This window comes from Helianthus annuus, chromosome 9, assembly GCF_002127325.2.
Source record: "Helianthus annuus cultivar XRQ/B chromosome 9, HanXRQr2.0-SUNRISE, whole genome shotgun sequence".
Lineage (NCBI taxonomy): Eukaryota > Viridiplantae > Streptophyta > Magnoliopsida > Asterales > Asteraceae > Helianthus > Helianthus annuus.
This window is the reverse complement of record NC_035441.2, coordinates 131954224-131973729: the sequence shown is the minus strand read 5'-3', so window position 1 is coordinate 131973729 and position 19506 is coordinate 131954224. Positions and strand designations below refer to the sequence as shown.

General features: G+C 36.3%; 4 long non-coding RNA genes across 4 annotated transcripts; 2 read left to right on the top strand and 2 right to left on the bottom strand.

The window, feature by feature from the left end:
- Window positions 1–4316: 4316 nt before the first annotated feature.
- LOC110874682 lies at window positions 4317–5478 on the bottom strand. Its single transcript, XR_002556138.2, has 3 exons — window positions 4955–5478; window positions 4731–4841; window positions 4317–4579 (listed from the first exon to the last, which is right to left on the bottom strand). It is a non-coding gene; the product is annotated as an uncharacterized LOC110874682 (long non-coding RNA).
- Window positions 5479–6512: 1034 nt separating this feature from the next.
- LOC110874683 lies at window positions 6513–7270 on the bottom strand. The gene is made up of 3 exons (XR_002556139.2): window positions 6995–7270; window positions 6770–6917; window positions 6513–6682 (listed from the first exon to the last, which is right to left on the bottom strand). It is a non-coding gene; the product is annotated as an uncharacterized LOC110874683 (long non-coding RNA).
- Window positions 7271–12886: 5616 nt separating this feature from the next.
- Window positions 12887–13716, top strand: LOC118482109. The gene is made up of 4 exons (XR_004867269.1): window positions 12887–13083; window positions 13170–13219; window positions 13329–13397; window positions 13578–13716. It is a non-coding gene; the product is annotated as an uncharacterized LOC118482109 (long non-coding RNA).
- A 1114-nt stretch (window positions 13717–14830) lies between these two features.
- On the top strand, window positions 14831–15806 carry LOC118482108. Its single transcript, XR_004867268.1, has 3 exons — window positions 14831–15454; window positions 15542–15589; window positions 15676–15806. It is a non-coding gene; the product is annotated as an uncharacterized LOC118482108 (long non-coding RNA).
- Window positions 15807–19506: the final 3700 nt, after the last annotated feature.

The window sequence follows — 19506 nt, the reverse complement described above, 5'->3', positions numbered from 1 at the left end:
TTTGCATAAACATCATGTACAAGAAACGTACCAGCTATCACGTCTGGTATCAGCTCTGCTTCCGTCGGCCGTTTTTGCTTTGTTGTCAGTTGGCTTGACCAATTTAGGGCAGTTTGGCTTAAAATGCCCGGCTTCTCTGCAGTTGTAGCAAATCGTTGATTTCTTCCTGCACTCCTCTTCTCGGTGCCCCGGTCTTTTGCAGAAATTGCAATATTCCTTACATTTTCCGAAATGTTTCCTTTTACAGTTTCCGCAAAATGGCGGGGTGGAAGCCTGCACGGTTCCCTTTCTCTTGGAGTAACTATTATTACCCAAACGGAAACCTTGGGTAATCTTTTGGGCCAATTCCTTTTTCCTATTCTCTTCTCTCGTACGTACCAGTCCGTTAGTCAAGGTGTTGGCCAATTCGACTGCATCGTCGATCGTTCGAGGTCTCGCAGCCTTGACTATATCACGGATCTCGCTAATCAGTCCCCAAATGTAACAAGAGATAAGTATAGGTTCTGGCGAGGCCAGAGTCGGTACGATTCTAGCATACTCGAAAAATTTCGAAGTATACTCACGACAATTAACATCCACCATCTGGTGGTTTAGGAATTGGTTTGTCATCTGTTCCTGTTCGTAGGAAGGACAAAATTTCCTTTCTACCAATTCCTTAAACTGCTCCCAACTCATGGCATAAGCCACGTCACTTCCTTTAGCTTGTAGCACCGTGTTCCACCATTCTAGTGTCTCTTCCTTGAAAAGGTGGGATGCATACATCACCCTGTCTTCTTCTGCGCACTTACTTATTTTAATCACAACTTCTGTCTTTTCTAACTAGCGAAGTGCAGCAGTTGCTCCTTCATTGCCTGCAAATTCGGTTGGCTTACAAGCGAGGAATTCTTTATAAGTGCAACCATTCGTCATCATCTTCATCTTTTTAAGTAATGGGGCTTGAATTACATTATTATTGCCTCCATTTATACTATAACTGAAATTATCGTCGCGGGTGCATTTACTATGGTCAGCTTTGGAAGGTTCAACGGGATTCTTAACAGCGGCGACGGCTGGGATAGCATTGGCTATACCCTGAGCAACTATATTTTCTATATCTTCTCTATTGAGAAAATGTTCTTGATTATCTGGTTCCGATTGATTAACTTCGTTTGCCGGCTGGTTTACTACGTTTGCCATCTTAATTATAACATATGGATTAATATTCCAAAGATAGATAACAAATTAAACACAACATAGCAATCACAAATCCAAATCAAGTCAGCACGTATAACCAAAATTGTCGACATTGCGACCTTTCTATTTTTATATATATACTTATGCATCCGTACAAGCCACGTATTTACAGATGTGATATTTATACAAGATTATACATTATTTTATTGTTATTATTATATTATATATATTTTATTTATTATTATTATTATTATATTTTATTTTATATATATATATATATCTTTTTCACACATATTATTATTACACAAAATATCTACACTATTGTTAACGATCTTCAAAAACGGAGCTCCCGTTCGTCATATTTCCAAGAGATGTTTTCCCCCACAGCTCGGATCTGATTTCCCGCATCCACCAGTTCTTCGCCGTAGCGGCGTAGTTCCGCAACATTTTCTCGGTTCATGAGTGGAAAAGTAGCAGGGGCAGGTTCAAACTGTGGGTAATACGCATCTGGATTGTTCATGAAGTTTTGGAAGTGCCAGTCACTGGTCCACCATTCTTCCATTTGACCTGGAAGAGGTTGGGGGTTGACAATAGGTTCTGGGATGGCAGGTTCCAAATTGATAGGAAGTTCGGTGTGAGCGGGAAAATTCATGAGGGTTTCATCACCTGGGCCAAATAGGTAGCAGTTTGTCAGTTTTCTATCCAGTTCCTCCCAGGGTGGCAACTCCTGAGCTTGACCAGAGCTCTCTCCCACTTCTTTTTCCTTTCCTTTTTGCTCGACAATTTTCTTCACCTTTTGAGCCACGGGCTTCTTCTTTCTCCCCCTTTTCCAGTCTTGCAGTCTCCTTCTCTTTTTGTGTTTGGGTTTTTCCTGGGCTTGGAACACAATTGGCTCCTCTATGTCAGCCTGATAATCGGACTGGTTTCCGGTAGTCTTCATATCAGTAGAATGGATTGTGAAATTTCGGAGAGCCTCCGATAATTTATTCATGCTATTAGTCACACATAAGGAAAACACAAAAGTCCAAATTAAATTATTGTAAATTTAATTTTCACAGAAGCACAAAATTACAAACTAAAATTTAAGTATTTTTCAAATACTTAATTTGCTTAAACCAGTGGCTCTGATACCACCTTTTCTGTCACGGCCCCCGACCCGTTTTGCCTGGTTCCGAAGCTGCGAGACAGAAACCCGTGGTATTGGTGTTTAATTGGCAGCAGAAATTTTAACATGATTGTTTAAACTGGAAACAGCGAATTATTTTATTACAAGTTTCGGGATAAACCCCGTTTTTTACAATAAAGGAATTTTACTTAAAAATTCGCTAGTTACAGAAAACATGTTTATTTATTTACTGAGCCACTTCATTTAAGTTGGAGTGCTACGCGGCACTTTTCCTTGTTCACAGTAAATCACCTGAAACATGTTTTAAAAAGATTTGATCAGCGGAAAATATTGGCGTGTGCATTCAAATTGTATAAAACGACACCTTGTCATAATTCACAGTATTAAGAGCGATTACAATTGCCCCTATCTTATAATTATCTGGTCCAGTTGTCACTCGAACGGATCTGTGACTGGGGTCATATCACTATTGGGTCCGTTCACCCAAAAGTGACGTGTATCACTATTTAGGTTCGCCCACCTAAAAGTGATAATACAGCAGTAATGTATACAATACCCCACTTACTGCCAGTAATTTATGATTTGCAAAGACTTAATCCCTGTAAAATATAACTGGAAAATAATTTGAGGTTTTGTAAAACAATTTTGATAAAAAGAGAATGACTCACATTGCAAGTTTAATTATTGTATATTATATATATGTAAAAATAAGCATAATTTATGTCAAATTGAGTATAATTTAAAATGAAACATGTTTGAAGTTCAAACCTCACCGAGACAAGTCCGAGTAGTGTGAATACAAGTCCGACTAGTGTGAGTACAAGGTCGAGTAGTCCGATGTTGACCGATTTTGATCGATGCCGACTAGTCAAGTCCGACTAGGGTAAACTCGCCTCAGAGGTGGTCTGAGGACCGAGTACTCGCCGAGAACAAGAACAAGTAGGCCGACTTTTACAACATTGGTGGGTGGTAGTGATGGTGGTGGCTAATGGCGGTTGTGGGGGTTGGTGGTGAGTGGTGGTGGTAGAGTTGAGGTGGTAGCGAGCGATGGTGATGGATGATAGTGGTGGTGTTGGACGACAATGGTGGTGGTGGTGAGGTGGTGATGAGAGTGCCACATAAGCAGCCACCTGATCAGATAAAATAGGTTTATACCATGTCAGCGTCCACGTCACCAAAAAACTAACTAGGTTAGACCTCAATTAGAAAATGGCCAACGATTTACAATATGTGAAAATGTAGGACCACCAATGGGAATTTTTGTTTTGAAGTTGAGATTGTTTCCAGCAAATGACGAATGATTGGGATTTTAAAAATTCAGTATTCTTTGGTTGTATGTTTTCTTATTTGCTTTTTGATTCCTTGGTTTTTTATCAACTAGTTTTTTTATTATTTGATGTGTTTAAGGTACAACCTTGGTCAATCAATTGACTATTAGAGGTATCAATCGATGGACTGTTGTACGTCTATACCGATGGAAGTAAGTCGACCAAAGTTGAACTGTTGAATCAATCGGTTTAATTTGAAAACTGCAAACTAATAAAATTATTCACAATATTTTACAATCATTGAAGCAATCAAAATAATTTCAATTTATTTGGATACGGGAAGTAATCTTAGTTAATTTAATTATTAAAATGACTTTAGATATTGAAAAAAAATCAATTGAACTCAATGAGGAAAAGCTTTTGACACTCAAATTGCTTAGTAGTTGATTTCAATTGGTAGAGATTTAGAAGCCATAAATAATTTTAATACTTAATAAACACTAGTAGTAAAACCCGTGTGCAAACACAGGTGGTTTTTAGAAATCATGCAGACAACATTTTATTAAATAACATATTCCTCAAAGCACAAAATTCCATGGCTTTTAGTATTATTCCTACATCCTCATATGTTAATTTCTTAATTACCAAAGGGCTTGTAATCTAGTGGTATCAAGGTGTGTTAGGTTTCGAGGGCGCGAGTTATCCGTTCTAAGAAAATAATTTCTCAGTTGACTTGTTACAACCACATATGTTATAAACCATACATGTAGTTTATAATTTCAAGGTTATGATACAGGGAACAAACATAAATAATCATGCATTAGATATGGATAAGTTATAATAAAAAAGCACTGCAGATGTTAAGTTTACTATTAAGGATCGATTACTATCGAAATGCAATCCATCAATAAGCCACCGAAAAGAATTGTCAGCAAAAAGTTCTAGCTTTTCACATGGCTTGATTCCAATCCCTCTTAAACCTTCAGCGCTGATTTAGAATGTCCTGTTCCACCTACAAATTTTATAATCAAAAGTGAAGGTTCAGGTTAAAGAGTTATGTAGTTATAAAAATCAAAAATTGCCTGTTAAATAAAAGTGAAGACCCGCTTGTAAGTCATATTTGTAGGCGGGTCATGATATGGCAGAAAATTAAAGATACCCACATCTTCCTCATCAATAACTCCCCCTTCAACAATTAAAGGAACAGGTTTTGGACGCAATTCTTTCGTATAAATTTTCTGCATTTCATCTGCAACAGCTTGAGCCAATGAATCCTGCAAAAAAAAAACAATAAAAGTTAGCCAAATAATTCAGACATACCACTAAATGAATATAAGTACATAACCATATATATAATATATAATTAAGTAATATATAAGCATGTAACTTGATGACTTTCAGATGATGGATTGTATGAGTATCCAGGCGGCTCTACTTCCACAGCAGGAATAGTAATAGTCTTATTCGAAACCTATCATAATCATCTACGGAAAATAAAGTGAGATAACTAAAAATAAAACCGCATCACCAAACACTACTATAATCTTTCCTTTTGTACCCTCACATTCCAACTAACAAGTAACATTCCTCTAACTACCTCTCAACTAACAACTAACATCCAGCCAGTTGTCCAACTAACTCAACAACCTGCTAACCTATGTTAACTGACTCTTTTAACCTTTGTTGCTTGATCCCTTTTAACCTCTGTTGACTAACCCTTTTAACCTCGGTTGACTAACCCTCTTTTAACCTCTGTTGACTAATTCGTTCTAACCTCTATTGACCATTAGTTCATATCACCAGCTTCCTCTCATCTCCAGTCTTAAACTCAGCCAAATACCTACAATAATCACCTTTCATTTTCAAATAAAACACCTTCGAATCACCACCAGATGCAGATCCAATATGTTTCGAATCCAGAACCTTCAAAATACCATCGTAAATCGACGATAACTCCGACTCAATCTGTTTAAAAATCAAAAGTGATTAAAACATAATCTACACTATTACAATCTTTTCTTTTATACCCTCACATTCCAACTAACAACTAACATTCCTCTAACTACCTCTTAACTAACAACTAACATCCAGCCAGCTGTCCAACTAACTCAACAACCTGCTAACCTCTGTTAACTAACTCTTTTAACCTCTGTTGCCTGATCCCTTTTAACCTCTGTTGACTACCCCTTTTTCACCTCTGTTGACTAACCCCTTTTTAACCTCTGTTGACTAACCCTTTTAACCTCTGTTGACTAACCCTCTTTTAACCTCTGTTGACTAATCTGTTCTAACCTCTGTTGACCATTAGTTCATATCACCAGCTTCCTCTCATCTCCGGTCTTAAACACAGCCAAATACCTATAATAATCACCTTTCATTTTCAGATAAAACCCCTTCGAATCACCACCAGATGTAGATCCAATAAGTTTTGAACCCAGAACCTTCAAAATACCATCGCAAATCGACGATAACTCCGACTCAATCTGATTAAAAATCACAACTGATTAAAAACATACTCTACACTATTACAATCTTTCCTTTTATACCCTCACATTCCAACTAACAATATATATTATATTTACACTAAACTGACTTTCCTCTATCAAACACCATAAGTCACTACCTTGTTACATGGCCAACAAAATCAGCTCCTGACCTGTGATTCCAATCCCAAATCATGATAACATGTCAGAGTTCCAACCGGCTCCGACCCGTTACATACGAATTATATAAAAGATTACGTTAATACCGAGTGATGCAACGCATATTTATTTTCTCTTTAACAACTCCCACTTTTAGTTGATTTACAGCTTCATTTTAAATCCCACATTATTCTACACAGAAAGAAAAAGTAGAAAATAGTAAGTCATGCTCCAAAACATATAACAGAAGCAAGAACAAAAAAATGCATTTTACTCTAATTAGAATCACAAGTAAGATGTAATAAAAGAATATACTAACCGAAAGAGCCTTCTCCCATCCGGCAGGCAATACACCGATAGCAATAGATTTGAATTCAGCAACCTCTTTAGGGTATTTCTTCTCGTACTCTGCAAATTTAGCATTCCGTTCTGCTTCAAGAGCGGCACCCTCTGGGGTATGGCGACTCCAGTGCCTGACACGCAATAACCAAAAATCGACAATCAATTAAGTAATCGCAAAACTAGTTAAAAAGTTTGAAGAAATAAGATGTTTTGCATACTTCTTCACTTTATTTGGTACATGGAATGGCTCGTAAGGCCACCCGAGGTTTTGTCTAGTTGCATCTACTTTTTTGCACCCAAAGCCGCTCCATGAACACTGTACGAATTCTCCTTGTTTGGTGACCCAAAACCGATTGTTGTTGTCACCTGCAAGATAGCAGTAAACCTAAGAATAAAAAACAATAATTTTTTCTCCAATTTAACAAAATCGTATAGTTAATTACCTTGATCAAAGTAGGTTTATCAGTCACAACTTTAGCTTCTTTAATGGCAGTACAGATTTCATCATAATCGGTGTTTCCGTTCTTCACCCAAATTATGTGCCACCCGAGAGCTTCAAAACGCTGGTCAACATTCTCAGTGAAGGCGATCTCTATGTCACCATCGATGGAGATGTGGTTGTCATCATAAAATGCAATTAACTATCCAAGTCCCCAATGACCAACAAGTGAACACGCCTCATTTGCAATCCCTTCCATTTGATAACCATCTCCAAGAATGTCGTATCTGAAGCAAAACCCGCAAATGTGTAGTGGTCAACAATTTGAAATAAATTTGAAATCTTACGTGTAGTGGTCAACAATTTGCAATCCTTTCCATTTGAGACATCATTGGATTTGTAAAACACCTAAAAATAAATTTGAAATCTTACGTGTAGTGGTCAACAATTTCGGTGTCGGGTTTGTTGTGCCGAGCAGCCAAACAGAATACCTAATTTAACTACACTAAATCACAAACCTAATTACTCACATAAAAAAAAAAAGCAAACCTGATTAATCAAATTCAAAACATATAATTCACAGAAACAAAAACAAAAACAAAACAGTAAATTGCACCTCTATGAAGCTGAAGCATAGCGCTTTTAAATCGACAATTAGCACGAAAATAGCCAGCTTCCAAACTCCTCTTCAGTTCATCATCAGGTGATGTGCGTGTAGTGTAATATATTTTTGATGTATATTTTAAGCCCTTTTTACACTTTTAGCCAAGTTTTAAATTTATAAAACACGATATTTACTAACACTAAACACACATATGGGCAAGTGCACCCATTGTGGACGTAGTATATAGTGTTGGTAAGATACCGAGGTCGTCCAAGGACACAAGAGCTTTTAGTACCGGTTTATCCTCAACGTCTAATCAAATCAAAAAGTTAGAAAAGGTTTTTAAACTAAGAAAATAAAAACTAACTAAATGCTGAAAAATAAAATAAAAATAAAAAACAGATAGACAAGATGAATCACTTGGATCCGACTCGTGTATTAGTATAACCTTTGATTATTTTCGCACTTTTGCACTTGTTTAAGAGATTATCTTAGTTATTGTAGTAGGCCCCTCTTTTGAAGGCGACGTTACCCTCAACCCAGTAGTTTGAGTCAGCAAGAATACAATCCTAAAGGGTTGGATTATTGGAAGATAATGAATTAAGTTATTAATGCAAATTATGGTAGGCCCCGCTTTTGGCGGTGACGTTACCCTCGACTAAGTAGTCTGAGTCAGCAGGGATACAGTCCTAAATAGCTGGGTGATAGTATTAATAGTAGTTAACTTATGAGGGGGTCAAAGAGTTTGGATCCCCGCCATCCAATACCTATGGGCATTGAAGGAGATCCTACTAAATTTGACCCAGGTCCCTTGCAGGACCTCTAAACGCTGAACAAGGGCAAGACCCTTACCAAACCGTTCCCTTAACCCCCGACCAGGTAGCCAACATACCTCCATATAGACCGTGGAGATATGAATGGTGAAAATCTTTTATTTTATATAGACAGTAAAATAATGCCAAGACACCACGGACAAACGATAAGGAAAGATCACCTTCAACATAAGTAACTAGTTATTAAAGTCATTAATACAAAACCAAATAAAAAGTGCAAAAGATTAAAAATAAAAAGTATTATACTAAACACTTGTCTTCACCAAGTGATGTAAGAGACTTAGGCAAACATGGCCTTGATTGTCAAGAACTCTTACGATCAATCTTGGATCCCGAGACGACTCACACACTCTATGATGGACAATGGATGATGGTGGTGGATGATGGTGTTATGATGGTGGTGGGTGGTGGATGAAGTGTGAGAGAGGTGGTGTGCCAAGGGATGAGTTGAAATGAAGCCAAGCACTCCTATTTATAGGCTGAACAGAAGGTTGGGCACGGCCCCGTGTCTGCTGGACACGTGCCCGTGCCCGTCTGACAATCTCTCTCTTCATTAATTGTAATTCGCAATTACAATTAATGCGCATGCTGTACTTTCGCCACGCCCCCGTGTTCACTGGACACGGCCCCGTGGTGGGCAATAGAAGCTTCTATAGGTTTGTCTTTTCTGCTGCTTCTTGGGCACGGCCCCGTGCTGGCTGAGCACGGGGCGTGTTCAGTCTTCTGCCTTCTCTATTTTGCTTGGGAGGATGCCGTTGAGGGGTCGGGCAGTCCACTTATGTTCCTTTTCTTGTATTTATGTTAGATTTAGCTGTCTTTTTGCTCCTTTTATGAATTTGAGCTCATTTCATCCTGAAAATACAAAAGGAAGACAAAAACACTCTTTTTCCAACATTAGTACTTAAAAAGGGTTAGTTTTATGCCTTATTTGATGTAATTTATATATTGCATTTTACACACATCATCAGGCAACAGAGTAGCTAATCTCGACCGCTTCAGTTGTAACGCCTCACATTTCGCAGCTTTCCGTTTTCAGAAAGTTCATCTTGTAATTCTATTTTCAGAAACACGTTTCCTTTGTAATCATATTTCATTTCAAGATATTGTAAATCCGAGACTTGATCGTAATAAAAGGAATCTTTTATATGAAATATACATCATTTATACATTATTTATACATTGATACATACGTTTGTTTGACACATGATTCGTAATTCGCATAAACATAAGCTTAACTCGTAAACAATGATCGTGTATTCGTAATCCTTAAATCTCCATACATTCAAACACTTGGTTATTTGATCATAAGACTAAGTTGTATGTTTTTCACTTGATCATACCAAACTATAAACCATACATACTTGTTACATTTCATGTGTTATACACACCTATGTTATCACACATTTTGCTAAATTAAAACATGTCATTTATGCATTTTGGACCTTGTTACAAGTTACATACATACTAGATAACATGTAGCACTTTATTAAACATCAAATATATACCTTCTAATGTCAAAAAAAAAATTATAGGGTTGTTAACAGCCTTGCATCAGCCCACTTAAGTTCTTTTGTTTTGAGTTATTCAGACCACTAAACACATCCAAAGCCCAACCCATTAAAACCCTAATCCCTTCCCTATATAAGGAACACTTCCCCATCCTTTTTCCCACTTTTTTGCAACACTTAAACACTCTCAAACATCCCGTAAACACAGCTGAGTTTCAGCAGCAAAATCAGGAACTTTTAGCCCTTTTCAAGTGAGTTTAACTCACTTCTTCTTCTACTTCTTCTTGTTTCTTTCTTCCAAAACACTTGGATAACCACTAAGAAGGTTTTCACAAGTTTTCTTGGGCAAACTAAGGTGAAACCTTACCATTTTTGAGGTCCAAAGTGCATATAAAATTCTACTCATTTTTTATTTCTTTTTATGTTCATGTTTTGATAGAAAACTTGGTGGAATCTTGTTCCCACCAAGCTCACAACTTAGTCTATGGTTATGGGTTTGTGTTTAGGGGATTTCCACCAAAGTTTTGGGTTCAACACCCATTTAAATTCTGTTTATACTTGTTAAATTAAGCTTGAATTAGTTAGTTTCATTCCCTAACATTCATTACCCTCCGAATCATCCTTGTGATGATTTGTGTACTGGTGAATCCTTATTATTCATGACCCTCTGTATCATCCTTGTGGTGATTTGTGTAGTGGTGAATCCTTGATGTTCATGACCCTCCGAATCATCCTTGTGATGGTTTGTGTAGTGGTGAATTTACTAGAGGTTAAACCTCCATACTTGACATACATGATAATCTATGTTTGGACTTAGTTTAGATGTTATTATTACTATATAACCTTTATATAATTATATAAAAACATGGCTGAGTTTGTGGTGTTAATCAAACCATGATTAACCATCATAAACCTAAGCTATCATATCAAAGATTCTAGAGTTCTTGTTATGATTCCAATGGGCAATTTGGGACCCATGAAACCACTAATTATGGTATCATAAACAAACTCTTAGAACTTGGATATTACTTTCACTTAAACATACTTTTGATACTTTCATTTTCAAATCTGAATCCTTCCATTCATTCTTAAAATCCCATGAACTTACACACCTTTGTTTACCCTTGTAGGGTGACTCGGTGTTCCAATCTCCAAACCAAATCAACTCTTCACGGAATTACCAAGTGGAAGCTTGCAAAACTGTGAGTACACTTGACTCATTTCTTTTTAAATCACTTTGGGTTGTAACATGTTAATCATACAAAATGCACAACACACACTTAAACATGCTTTATGCACTTAATCCGTTATACATGCTTAATTGTTATGCTTAGGTTCTTGCTAGAATCAAACATGCTTTTGTCATTAACTTAGCTAGCCCAAACTTAACATATATAGCGCTATAGGAGTAGCACACGCCCGTCAGGGTATTGTTAAGCTTTTTATTCATAAATAGTCTCGTTACTTTTGTGGCGAGTGACACGTAACATTCTTGTGGACACTTGGGTTTGACATTTAGTATTGCATGCTAGTTTACCTTGTATACAATTGCCATGTGGATATGAGTAAATTCTTTTTATACTTATGCTATGTATATAAAATTTGTGTACTCGCCAATGCTTTTGTGTTAAACCTTTATTTTTAACATGTTACAGGTTGATGTTGACGATATGACGAATCTGGTAGGAAGACTTAGAAACGCACAAGAAATTACTAGCTTTGCTTATTTTATCATGTTATGTTGTTGTATTTGTCTTTCGATGTTGTACTTGGTATTCCTTTTGGTTGTATTTGACAATTTATGATTATCAATGAAAATGGTTTTGAATTTAAATAATGTCGCAAATAGTGTTATATGTGATAAGCAATCTATTTCGTCTCACTCCGATGATTCCGCCATCGGTTGGGGTGTGACAGATTGGTATTAGAGCCATAACTATAGGGAATTAGGTAGAATTGTCATGTTCGACCTAGTCTATAGTAGGTACCATACTTTTGACAATTCTTGCTACTTGTTTAAAATGCTATTACTTCTTACTTGCTTCTTTCTCTTCTTTTTGTCTTAATACATACAATACGTCTTTCCTAAGACACTTTACACAATACACGTTGAAGACTTGAAGACACTCGTAATACAAATGAGACGAGTTCACCAAAATAGGCGTGAAACCCACAATTTGGTGAACGACTCTCATTCCGCTTATTCTATTTTGCACGAAATTACGCCATCAAGCTAGGAGTGAAATCCACATCTTGATGGTAAATTTCCAATTCGAATTCTAGTGGACCCTCGTCAAAGTGTCAAAAATTAAATTTTGACCCGACGAGTACCAACCACACTTAGGGTACGAAATCGTCAAGTTAAGGGTGAAACCCGCATCTTGTCGATTAAGTCCCATTCCTCGATTTTCAATCCCGCCAAAGTTTCGATTGTTTCAACCGATTAGGGAAATGTAGTAACTGGAAGGATAAGATACCGTTAATCGCTTCTAGACGAGAGTATCTTACCTATAAGCCAAAGCACGTATTCCCTAATTTGTTTTCCTTTCTTTATTTTTAAAGTTCTTAGTGTTATCTGAATAATGAGGCTTTAACTTGTATGGTATAGTAAATAATAATAATAATAATAATAATAATAATAATAATAATAATAATAATAATAATAATAATAATAATAATAATAATCTACACTATCTATTAAAGGAGCTTAGAGGATGACCTCACTTTGCATACGTGTCATGATATTAGCTATGCCACATAGACTCCGCTGATGTCATAAATCCGAATTTTTTATATATATAAAATATTTAAAAATCTATACTATTTAAAGGAGAGTTGAAAAAAAAAACCTGGTGTTTCAAATTTTGAATTCATTTTACTCATCCCAAGACACCATATAAACCCACCGCCTTCTTTTCCTTTCTTCTTTTTCTCTTTCTCTCAAACCTGATTCAACCTCTGTGAAATGTTGTTCACACATCTAGGTTTTTGCTTTCCCGTGGCAATGATAGAGAGAGAAGAAAAGAGAGAATGAGATAGAGAAAGAGAGCGTGAAAGGACGAGGGATGTTAGATCGGTGGCTTCCATAGCTCCAACAGTGACGACGGTCAAGCGGCTAGGGTTCCGATCAAGTTCTGGCAAGCTTCTGGTAAGCCCTTTTCTCTTGCATTTCGTTTTTTGTCCGCTTTTACCTGTAAATGATCTCTTAGATCGTTTGTTCTATGTGATGTGCAGTTAGGGCTTTGGGCATCCATCTTTAGTAATCGAAGCATCTGGGTTGTTTTGTATGTTTGTTAAATTCTCAATGGACTGATAATTTGCTAATTTATATTACACAATGTTAAAAGGTAAATTGATTTATTATTGGTGTTTGTTTGTGTTGGATTGATTCAGAAGGTTGCAGGGATGAACAATGACTAGAATTATTCTCAACTTCTAACCTTCTATTTCACTTTGATATTTGTGAGTTATTAGAATAAATGATTGTTTTATTTTAGTTCCATGGATTTGAACGGATTCCTTTATTGTATCTTTTGTGGATTGTAAATTCAATTTGTATTTAACTATGTTTACACAGTGGATTGTATAATATGCATAATTCATTGAAATTAATCATGTTCATAAACATGTTTGGTTGACAAGGTACAGAAGGATATACAAGAAACACCCAAAGGACTGAAGGAGACATTTTAACCTTGCATTGGAGGGTATGGTGACATGTAAAATCTTATATGTTGTTAAAACAATATTGGAGTGCTTGCTCAAATTGGAAGAGACCTTGTAAGTGCGAATTTGCTTCTTCTATCAGAACTATATGATTTTTTATTCTATGTTAATTTGATTTTCACTACCTACATTGACCTTAGTTGATAAAGCACGCAAAGTTTTCGATTCAATGTTTTCCTATATTACTGATCACATGTATGTTATCTATATGTCGATTTGTAGACTCATCTAATTAAAGTTTTTAGGCAACATATTACTTTAGTATTTGCACAAAAACAACCATATCTTAGTTTATTAGTATAAGCAAAATAACAGAAAAAAAAAAAAAAAGCAAAAAGGGCCTCAATTTTGAAACAGCAGGTACACTTTTATGTTACTAAATGTAGGAATATGATATACTTTTTTTTTTGTTTCTGATTGTTCTTTGTTCAAGTTAGGATAGATATTAATATGATGGCATATGTTATGGACCAGGTAAATTGCCAATTTAGTTTATTAATAAAGACTGTTGATTAATATTGGGATGACAAACACGGCACACCACTTGATCAGTGGCGAAGCTTGACGTTTTCGACGGGGGGGTCGGAAAACGTATATACCCAAAATTTTTATAGAATCGGGGGGTCGAAAACGTATATACCCAAAAATTTCTATACGAAAACTACATATATATATCACTACTGAGCGAAAAGTTCGGGGGTCGGGCGCCCCTCCCGGCCCCTTCAAAGCTTCGCCAATGCACTTGATGGAGGGTTAGCCAAACAGGATAGATTGACAGTCTGTTTTGTGCAGAAAAAAAACAATGACCTTGAAGCTAAACTCAAAAGTAACAAGAATGAGTTGTACAGAAAAGATAGGGTGATTTCAGAGCTCCAGACACAGCTGGAGACAGCAAAAATAACCGATCAACGTCGTTCAAAAAGCGAGGAGATATCCATATCATCTTATATCTAGATGTTTTGTTTTATATTTTACGAAGACTTAATCAGCAATGTCAATTTGGCTTAACCAACCTTACCTTCAGGAAGCTACGCTAATGAAAGAAGGGATCACTGAGACCTTAATTTTAGAGAACAAGGTATGCACTAAAGCCTGCTTACTGTTTAGTCTCTATTTCACACAATAGTTTTTTCATAGTTTCTTAAAGCTACCCCATTGGTAGTCTTTGTTTTACAGGCGACTTGGCATTATTTTACATGTGAAAATCTAGGGATGCTGGAAGTTTCTTTTAAAGTCGTTAAAGAAACTATGACACATATGTTTGAAGAGATCAGAGATCTGTTACTACAGAATAACGTACTTCAAAGCAATCTACCACAACTTATTGATAACAGATGATGCCTTACCTTGATGCAGGATAAAGTTACTTACTCATTAATCTTGGCAAACGAAGAAAACGACACAACAGAAAAAGACGGGGAAGATGACAGGTAGCGGCAGCGCGTAGGACAAAACTATTCATAAACATTAGGACATAAACACGACGATTTCTCATGCTATCACCGTATCATGAAAGTTGAAACAAAAAAGAAACGAACATGCTTATAAATTAACTGTCATGTAAGTAATTAATCTTGTATAATGTGCACATCATGGTCAGATACAGGACAAGGCAGAATTGTTCTTTGAATTGTTTTCATCAAGTGTTTAATGAAATGCCCAATTAAGTTTTGATTCTGCAAGAGAGAGACGGAAAGGAGAGCTGGGAACGACCGGAAGTTGTGGTGGCTGTGTGACCGAGGTATAATTGAATTGAAGTTCGTAGAAGTAATTTTATACATCAGCTTCAAAAGGTACTTAACTTTCATTGAATTGAAGTTTTTCATAGATCTTAACTATTTCTAGGGTTTCAATGTCTGATTCTTATCTTACGATTCAAGGTGAACTACCAATCAAAGAATCTCATCTCTGGTGCCACTTTCAAACAGGTTTCTTTCAGTTTCCTCTATCATTTCTCGAAATCTGGTAATATACTTGGTTAATTTGTTGTGAATACAACCTGATTGTTGTTTAGGACTTTTGAGGGAGTGCAAAGAAATTTTTACTCTGGTTTTTTAATTGCTTATAATTGCTACGTCAACTTAGACACCTCTTAAATCCCCAATGGCTGGAACTTTATATCGGGCTCTTGTGCCAGGAGCTCCCTCATTTGTCAAGGTAACCAGGTGGTTTATCTTTATTTTATAACTTTTTATATACATTGTTATTTTCAACTTCTGTTGGAATCTAGATATTTATATAGGGTTAAACTACTCGAAATGCATATATAGGCATGGACTCGACAGTGGCACCAAAAATCTCAAAGTTTCTTACAGCAATGTCCTCTCCTTTCTGTAAGTTTACGATGTTGAACACTCGGTTGCATTAATCTAAAGTTAAATTTTATCCAGTACTCCAGTTAATTATTATCAGATAATGATAACAGATTGATTGTTGCCGTCACAGGGCCTAAGCGAAGTATTTTTGTGGAGACACTTGTATGGAAACTGAGGTTGCTTGATTCCAGGTTCACGCCTACATGCCTTCAAATCTCAGACACTAATTCTTTCCAGGTTCACCATCTTTAACGTTTTTCATTCTTGTCTGGCTCATGGTTAGTTACTAAACGTAAACATATTGCCTCATGGTTAGTTACTAAATGTAAACATATTGCGAATCTCTGCAGTGGCAAGGATCAGTTATTACCAAGTAAACAAGAAGGTGAAAGATTTCACCGTCTAATACCAAAATCCGATATCCATACGTTTGATGACAGTGGTCACACGCTCTTCATGGTAGGGTATTTACCGTGTATAAACATTCATGCAACCGTGAGTCCTTTTAGTGTTATGATATAGGAACTTTTCCTAAGTGTTATATACTTATCTAAATGTACCAGGATCAAGATTTATGGTTTTTTTTTTACTTTTTAAAGTTATATGTATAACTGTGAGTTACTGTAAGTCATGCAAATGGATGATTGAATATTTCAGGGTGAAGAGTACAAATTGTTCTGGCCAGAGCAGTCCGAGTTTGTCAGGATGGCTGCTAGGTTTGGTGCTAAAATCGTACCTTTCGGTGTTGTTGGCGAAGATGATATTGCTAAAGAGGTGAATTGGAGGATTACATCCCTTGTGCATGAAGTAATTGAAAGATGAAAACAACAGGTTAGTTTACATCAATTAAAATAATGCTCAATTTGAGTTTAGCACCAAGATGCTCCATTTGACTAATTAAAAAAGTGAATAAGCTCATATAGAAGAAGTTATTAGACAACATAAAATTAGGTCATGCTTTCATTTTAGACAAAATATTATCAATTACTTACCTTATTTTCTATATCAAACATGTGCACTAAAACAATAAACATTTAACATTGTTTTATAAAGATATGTAACTATCTGTTTTTATTTTCTTTTGAGTCAGTTGTGTTGGATGTTTGTTTGGGTAGGGTGGGATGGTAATCTGTGTAGAGAGAGTCCGGGTGTTCTTGACATCTGTGGGTTGGGGTTGGTGTTGGAGGTAGGAATGGGAGGGGAATTGCTGAGGGGTGAGATAGTTATGGAGGTTTTGGGGCTGCTATATAATGGTTTTAAATGGGTAGAATGTTGTGGGAATTTGGGTTAGTTTGGGACTGGTTGATCGGTATTTTGTATGGTTTTTTTGAATTAATGTGTTTGGATGGAAGGGAGTGGTAGTATGATTTGCTGGTGTGTTATTATATGGGATGTGCTAGGTTTGGTGTTAATGCATGTTATTATGGATATTGATTTGATGATTGTATTATAAATTGTTGTGTTTGATGATTTCTATGTTATACTGTGTCAAAAGAATATAAAAAACCATGCCTAAAATTTAAAACACTATACTTACATAAACTTCTTACACTTTGTAGGAAAAATGTTTTTTTTTTTCTAATACTAACCTTACCCTAATAAGGTAAATAATCACAAAAGATATGATATAACACCCTTACTATTATAAAACGGTTTTAGTAAGGTGTTATGGTGAAGCAGGAGTATGTTGGCCAAAGGGGTATAATGGGATTCTTGGAGGATGGAGCATTAGAGAATTTTGTGGAGAAGGATGGAATGAAGGGTATGCAGAAAGGTTGGTGGATTGGTTTTCTGTGGGTTTATTTTTGTAGAATCAAAGACAAGATTTTTTTGGTTGCTGGGATGCTCTAAAGGAGTTGGAAACTGGTATTAAAGTTGATGAGGATATTGAAAGAGCTAATGGCAGAAGAGTAGATTGGAATCGGCTATTAGAGGGAATAATGGTGATTGGTCTGTTTTGGTTCTTTTAGTTTGTATTATATTGTGCTTGAATAGACATATATTTGTTAGTTGGTCTTTTTGTGTGATTTGTTTTCTGTTTTGGTTTTTGTCTATGTATAGAATGGGCGAGGGGCAGGGTATGTATGGCCTTTTGTTAGGTCCCTCGTCGATAGGGGTTGTGGTTTCCTTGGGTAATATGTCTCGGGATCCTATTCCTCTTTAGGTGTATATATTTTTTTGTTATTATAAATTTACCGGAGGGGTTGTCCTTCTTAACCAAAAGATATGTAACTAAACACAAAGAATTTAAATAATATATTATAATATGTTTTTTAGTATTTGATTCCGATTGTTATTAGAACAAACCCGTGTATTCACACGGGTGTACACCTAGTAATATAATAATAACAATAACAATAACAATAACAATAACAATAACAATAACAATAACAATAACAATAACAATAATAATAATAATAATAATAATAATACATTTTAGGGTAAATTAGTTTTTGAGTCCCTGTGTTTTATGTGTTTTAACTAGCTGAGTCCAAAAGCAAAAAGTTTAACGACCTGAGTCCCCATAAGCATTTTCTTTAACCATTTGAGTCCAAATTTCTAACATTGTTAGAATTTTTTGGTTAATTATTGTTAAATGACCAAAATACCCTTAATTAAAAAATAAAAATAAAAATTCCCTGTCACTTTTGTATCCCCTTATCTCTTTCTCTCTCTAAATTCCCACCTTCATCTCTCCCTCTCATCTTTCTCTCTCTCTCTCTCTAGACCACCATTGTCACCACCACAGCCACAATCACCTCCGATCATTTTACGACTCATAAAAATATACATGATTAATGAGTTTTAGAAAATATACATACTCATTTGCTCTTTCCAAATCCAAATTAAGATAAGTTGATAGACCAAATCATTTTATAATTCTAGAAATATACACATCTGCTGGAGCTAATGCAGCACAACATTGTAGAAGAAATAAATCAAGTTCCAAACCCTGCTCAGACATACATTAAAAAAAGAACGATAAATCAGTTTCATAAGAACCCGTACGGGTGGCAGCCACCTAGCATATGTCCGAAAAAATCACCAAATTCAACTGATGAGTCAGCAGATGATTCAGATTCACCATAACACCTCTTCAGTGCTCTCTGTAAAACCAACGAGAGCAAACAATGCAACGGTATGTGTACTGATATCTCATGTGAACTAACATCATATTCAATTTCAGGCCAGTCTGCTAAACTCAAAGCCTCTAATTCATTTGTATAATCTCCACCCACCACACGATCTCCAAATATCTGATTCAAATTATCTAATTACTTCTTCAATCCGTACTAAAACCCTAACAGAATGATGTTTCAATTGTTGAAGATCGTCTTGTTGTTGTTGAAGATCGGTGGTGGGTGTTGTGGTGGTGGTGACGGTGGAGGCGCAACTGTGGTGGGTGTTGTGGTGGTGACGGTGTAGTGGTGGTGGTGACAGTGGAGGTGCAGCGGTGGTGGGTGTTGTGGTGGTGACGGTGTAGTGGTGGTGGTGACGGTGGAGGTGCAGTGGCGACGATGGTGTTGATG